The 5,903-nt window shown below is 53.2% G+C and overlaps 2 long non-coding RNA genes across 3 annotated transcripts in view; one reads left to right on the forward strand and one right to left on the reverse strand.

The window, feature by feature from the left end:
• LOC127750003 (uncharacterized) overlaps nt 1-5,903 on the reverse strand; it is a 149,280-nt gene that overhangs the window by 142,624 nt on the left and 753 nt on the right. The gene's annotated exons all lie outside the window — the stretch shown is intronic.
• Nucleotides 1-5,903, forward strand: part of LOC127750002 (uncharacterized) — a 32,720-nt gene that overhangs the window by 24,533 nt on the left and 2,284 nt on the right. The gene's annotated exons all lie outside the window — the stretch shown is intronic.

Genomic DNA, 5,903 nt, shown 5'->3' on the forward strand with positions numbered 1-5,903 from the left:
CCCCCCCTCCCCCGCGCAGCTCATGAGTCAATCCCATTCTAGAGTAGCCGGTCGAGGCGACTGATTTTCACACGGTCCTCGCGACATTCCCCGACAGGAAACGGGGGAGGCGACGCCGTCAGGAGAACGTACTCTAAAGTGGACAGCCAGCAAGCACAAGAAACTCGAATTTTCACGCTTTTCGTCGTCTCCCACTCGCACTGGGGCTGCCCATCTACGCTAAATCGAGGAGGCAATTTAACCACCGGTGCGGTGGCTAGTGTAAGCACGCGGGCGGATGAAGAGGGAAAAAAGGGAGGAGCGCTTCGGTGAAAAAAAACGGACATGTCAAGGAATGGAAAAGACTATCCACGCGACACGAGTAGTATCCACCGGCGGTACTGTACAGGTATTGGTATTGTATTCGATCTCGAACTCGATTCTCAGCGTCAACACTAACAGTATGATTACCGTCAAAAGTCTTGGCAACTTTTTCGAGTTCTCATTCTTTCTTGGTACGTATTTGCGAATAAATTGAACGTTTGCTGAATTATTTGCAAGCGCTGATACATTAGCGTTTTGTTCGTAAACTTCTGAAGCTGAACAATTCATTTGCAATATAATACTTCGCAATTCTTCGGTAACTAGAAAGATAAAGTTTGGAATAGCAACTTTGTACTTACTTCGAAAACAGTTTTGCAGTAATTGTGGAAAATATCCTTTACAATTTTTTTTTAAACTCAAATTAATTTATGGTGTAAATTTATTAGAGCACAGGTTTACTCGCCAATGCATTCTAAGTCGATACGTAGTGCATGTATTTTTGCGATGACAAATTGTACTTTTACAACTTGCGTCGAGGAAAGTTTTCCTGTAAACCTAAATACTATTTTTCACAGTGAGTTCAGGTCGCACAATCACACACTCGGCACGAGGGGCATGACTCACACCTACTACATTGGGCCGCTCATGGGCGGGAGCCGGCGCGCGGGGCCTGAGTACGTGGGGATCGGTACCGCGAGATGAACAAGGGCCGAGCGGGAGTGGGGGGGGGGGGAGAGACGGGGCCGGAGACGGGGCCGGAGACGGCGCAGGCCGGAAATGGCGGCGTGTGTGATTGATGTTGCCTCTTCCCTCCGGTGGGTCCACACGTAAGACAGGTAGCCCGTTCCCACCAAGTCGGCCGCGTGATGAGTAAGGATCTGACTCACTCCCAAATGAGCCGTGAGGTGAGACTCGCCGGCACATCGGCCGGTCTGCTCACCAAAGCGTTCGCACCTAATGTGACCCATGAGAGGTTAGGCGTTGTACACGGGCAAGGTTTTCAGGTAGGCTCGTCGCGGTTGGCGTTCTCACCTCAGTGCTTAACACAGTGTTCACACCTCGGTTCACACCCAGTCTCGCCCAGCCAAAAAAGGAGCGATGGTCACACCATTGAACTCTGGAAACTTAAGTGTGTACTTGAATGCAGTACCAACATCTATGCAGGAAGTCCTGTGTACTTGGCAAGTATGCAGGAGGTAGTGTGTACTGTACTTGGTCAAGTATGCAGGAGGTAGTGTGTACTTGGTCAAGTTGGGGAGATTGGGGCACATTGGACCATTGGGCTAATAGCAAATTTCCCTGGAATAGAGCAATTGCAGTGAGATTTCTCAAACTCTAGAAGAAGCTATTGCCACCCTGACTGATTTTCTGAAAGGTTTGGTGAAGCACGCTTGACACCATCGCACCAATACCTACACACCGTGTTCGGAATACCTCGGAGGTTGTTTACGGCAATTTTTACTAGCTTGGCCCAATGTGCCCCAGGGTCAGGGAATGTTGGTCCACGAGTAGGCCTTTGCGGGTTCCGGTTCCACACTACCTCCTGCGTGCTTGCCAAGTACGTACACAGGACCTCCTGCATACATGTAGGTAATAGGTGTGCAGGAGGTGCCTGCATTCAAGCATACACACTTGGGTTTCCAAAGAAATCAAAACATTAAAGTCCGGTCACATTTTTGTGCCTCAAATTTTCTGTACTGTCTCAAAAACACCTACCGTTTTCCATTTTCAAATGTCAATTTTTGAGCTACAATTTTCATATTTTTAAACTTAATCTGTATTCTATTGGTACAAAACGACCCCAAAACTACGAGATCGCTAGCTGAATTTGTTCGAGTTATCTTATACAAACAAACAGAACGAAACATTTAGGGTTAGTCACCATAGCCACCAGGTATTGAGGGTTTACGTTTACTTTTTATATCAGGGTGTGAGTGTGTGTGTCGATGAGTAAGAAATGACCTTCGCAACAATTTGGCGAGACGAATGCTGCAGAGCGGATGAGTCGGCGAGGGCGCCACGTCACACATCATACACGTTCTGGTCCATCGCCGGTGATCCCTGGAGCGGCACACGACCGGTGTGCGTTGTTGCTAGAGCCCGGTGGTGTGTAAATTTTGGTGATAGAGAGCGTTTTCTTTGAAAAAGATCAAATTTTACTGTTATTCACAACTATTTGAATTGCAAAACTTTTCATTTATATCAGAAAACAAGTTTTCCTTTGTTTACTAGTAAAATATCATCTAATTTCGAATAAAATACCTTGCGTCAATACGTCTCATATTCCAAGAAATAAGTAATAACATACGGTATATAGCGGGCCGTTTGCAAGGAAACCGTGTAGTATTACAAGGGAAATTTGTTTGTAGGAGTTTCAGAGTTTAATTTGTTGCTAGCAAAATCACCTCATTACATACCTCGTCACATATTTCCGCATATTTCACACATGCGTTTACCCTCGCGTTTACCAGACACCTTACTTTTAGTAGGTGAAGCTTTCCTAAAAACCTTCCGCATTTGCCAGCGCTCGCGATCAATAGGAATGACAGAGGAAGCCGTGACTGTCACGTAGCTCGTGCACTGTTTCTCTCCGTGCACGCTTCCATGTGAACGGCCCGTAATGGAGGGCGGAGGTGCGGTGCGGTTAGAGGTCCCCGACACACCGCCGCCGCTGAGGCTGCCGCTAAGGCTGCCGCCGCCCCACACAGCATCGCGCCACTTTACACTTGTGAGACGTGTCATTATTTCAACGAGCAACAACAACTCCACACACTCGACGATGATGGGAATGTGCCAACAAAAAGTAAAGAGGATTAGGATAAGCGGCGTTCCATCTTTCTGCTTCATTTGCTCTTCTTCTTCTTCACGATACTCACGCAAATCAGCTAACATGAGTCAGGATACGAATTCAGTTCAACGCTCACATTTCGGCATGTTTTCTTTTACAATCTCTGTAACACCAGTTTTTCTTCAACGCCCCACCTCAGGCTCTATCCGGCCTCCTCTGTCTCTCTCTACCCTCGCGTGGCGCCTCGCGTGGCGCGTCGCGTGCCGATGGCGCATGCCAGTGGCCTGCGGAGCCTGCGGTCCACGTGTTCAGCCGCTCCGCCCCGCCCGCGACCCGCCGCCACGGGCCGGCTTGTGGTGTGACCCCGGCCCGGGACGGGACATCGGTGTGTGAGTGTGTGTGTGTAAAGGCGCAAAAGCAAAACAAACAAAAAAAAAGACTTGAAAAACTGAATACAGGTTTGTCAGGTAATACAGTGCATAACAAACAGTTAAAATTATGTGAGCCAAAAGGCATGTTACCCATTATTACGCCCAATTACCCGGGAGAGGGTGTCCAGAAGGAAGTCGACCTAAAGTTGCCTCGGTCTTTGGTAGTAGGGGATTTACAGTGTAGTGTCGGTTCATTTTAAGTTTTCTCGCGCGATATCCGACTTCATACACGAAAAAGTTTTGTCTGGTCGTGCCTTCTAGCCGAGATGCGACAGCAGCGGGGCTTTTGCTTTTTGGGGTCATGCACAGGCACACCGTGTGGGCCGGCGTCCAATAAGGCGAGAGGCGAGGTGAGGTGAGGAGGCCCTTTTCCTTTTCGGAGGGAAGGCGGAATTAGACGGAGCGCCTTCTCGGCTCCCACATTTCCATTAGGCTAAAGACGCCCCGCCCCGCCCGCCCCACCCGGGCCCGGCATACACCGTGTACCGCACCGCACCGCTGTGTGCACGACGGGAACCTTAATACACCGACAGTCACACATTGCATTACGGCACAAACGACTTAAACGTGACTTGATCCCCCGGCGGCCCCGGCAGGCAGCAGCCGCTCCATCCGAGTGAATGGCCTCCTCCTCCTCCTCTCTCCCTATGCTGAACCGTACGCCGGCGCGGCGTGGCGTGTGCGCGGCGGCGCCTCATCCTCAGCAAGGGCGCGACATTTAACCCTTTTACGATTCACAAAACTACAACGAATACGCATGTTTCAAGTTTCACGCCCCTCGCTGCCGCGAGGAGCATTTTGAGGAACTTCCGCGAGTATATACTTGAGCCACTCACGCCCAGACTCGAAGTGTGAAAGTTTGTGCATGAGAGTGTGTAAGTGAGTAAGCGTGTGAGTGTGTGTGTGTGTGTACGTGTGTGTCAGTGTGAGGGGCCGTGCGCGCGGCTCACGGTAGCTTTTGATTTGCGGCCAGGCGAGCATTTATAACATAGAGGATACGGCTGCGGTCTGAGCCTGGCGGCGAGCCTGGCGGGGCCCCTATAGGGCGGGATGTGTCTGCGGTGCGCGAGGGATATATACGTGCGTGCGGCACCGACGGAATATGCGGTAATTTACTTATATACCTTCCCGTTGTCGATTTGTCGTGATGTGGGGGGGCTGGCTACCGCCGCGCGGCCGCTAGGCTGAGGCACCTCCACGCCCTCCCTCCGTGCGCAAGGGCTCGCACCGCGGGGGTCCAGCCTGCTCTTTTTGGAGGCCCCCACCCCACCACCACTTCGGCCTCTTCCCCTGGTCCATTCCATTCTTTTCAGAAAAGTGGTGCATCATACGTCGCGCGCCGTCAAAAGCCTCCAGCCACACACACACATTCACCCGAAAAAAATAAAGAAAATGAAAATCATGAAAAAGGTTTGTGGCGCGCAGTGGGGCCGACGACGGGGAAGGGGGCGGGAGGGGATGGGGAGCCGGAGTGCTTCCGCCTAGAGTTACGCCCGGACTGAAATAGAGGAGGGAGGGGGAAGAGGGGGGGGGGACACCGCGACCAGTTTATCGACACTGGGAATCCGCCACCTCAAACGCGCGTCCGGCAAAGTCGGCGCGAAGAGACGGAATCGGTTCCGCTCAATAGGGCCTGCCTGCCTCCATGGCGACGGAAGCGGCTAACAGCGGAGAGGAGGGCGGATATAGGAGAGCCGGGAGGGGGGGGGGAGGGCAGTTGCACAATGAAGCAAAAGGTAAGAAATAAAAAAAGAACGCATTCAGTGAGTGCGGGGATACATGCACTTCGCACGCATACCGCCGCCCAGCACTGGTCCCCCAACAAGCCCCCGGGAGGTAGGCACCCAGTTGGACGGCCCCGTGCCCGAGTGGCCTACCCGTGCAGTGCAGACGGGGGCTCGAAGCGAGCTCGCCGCTGCAGCTAACCTACACACTTCTCTCCCGCCTTCCCTCTCCCTCCCTCTCCACACGCGTCACACACATATGTTACTGGTACCGCCGAATAAGTGTCTTTGGAGGCGTGCGTTATTGCCACCACGGCGCAAGGTGTGTGTGTGTGTAGGAGAGGGGGGTGGGGGGGGGCGGTGCAACCTTGGCCGTCCCCACAGAGTGGCGCGGCGTAGCGCGGCGGCCCCCTCAGCAGCGGCGCCCCCCGCGGGGCCCACGGGGCGCCCCCCGGCCCCACCGGGCGCCCCTGGGGACCCCGGCGCGGCGCGCTCCCGGGGGCAGTCGTTACGCTTTCTGGCGCGCCGACCATTTGACTTCCATTCCAATTAATGCAGCCGCGAGAGAAGACAATTGAAAATTGCCGTTGCCGCCGTGGGGGCACTACACCGTGGGCGCCGCTGCACTCCGGGAGCGGAGCGCTGCCCCCCCCCCCC

The sequence above is a fragment of the Frankliniella occidentalis genome, unplaced genomic scaffold (assembly GCF_000697945.3).
Source record: "Frankliniella occidentalis isolate FOCC.00 unplaced genomic scaffold, Focc_3.1 Scaffold120, whole genome shotgun sequence".
Classification (NCBI taxonomy): Eukaryota; Metazoa; Arthropoda; class Insecta; order Thysanoptera; family Thripidae; genus Frankliniella; species Frankliniella occidentalis.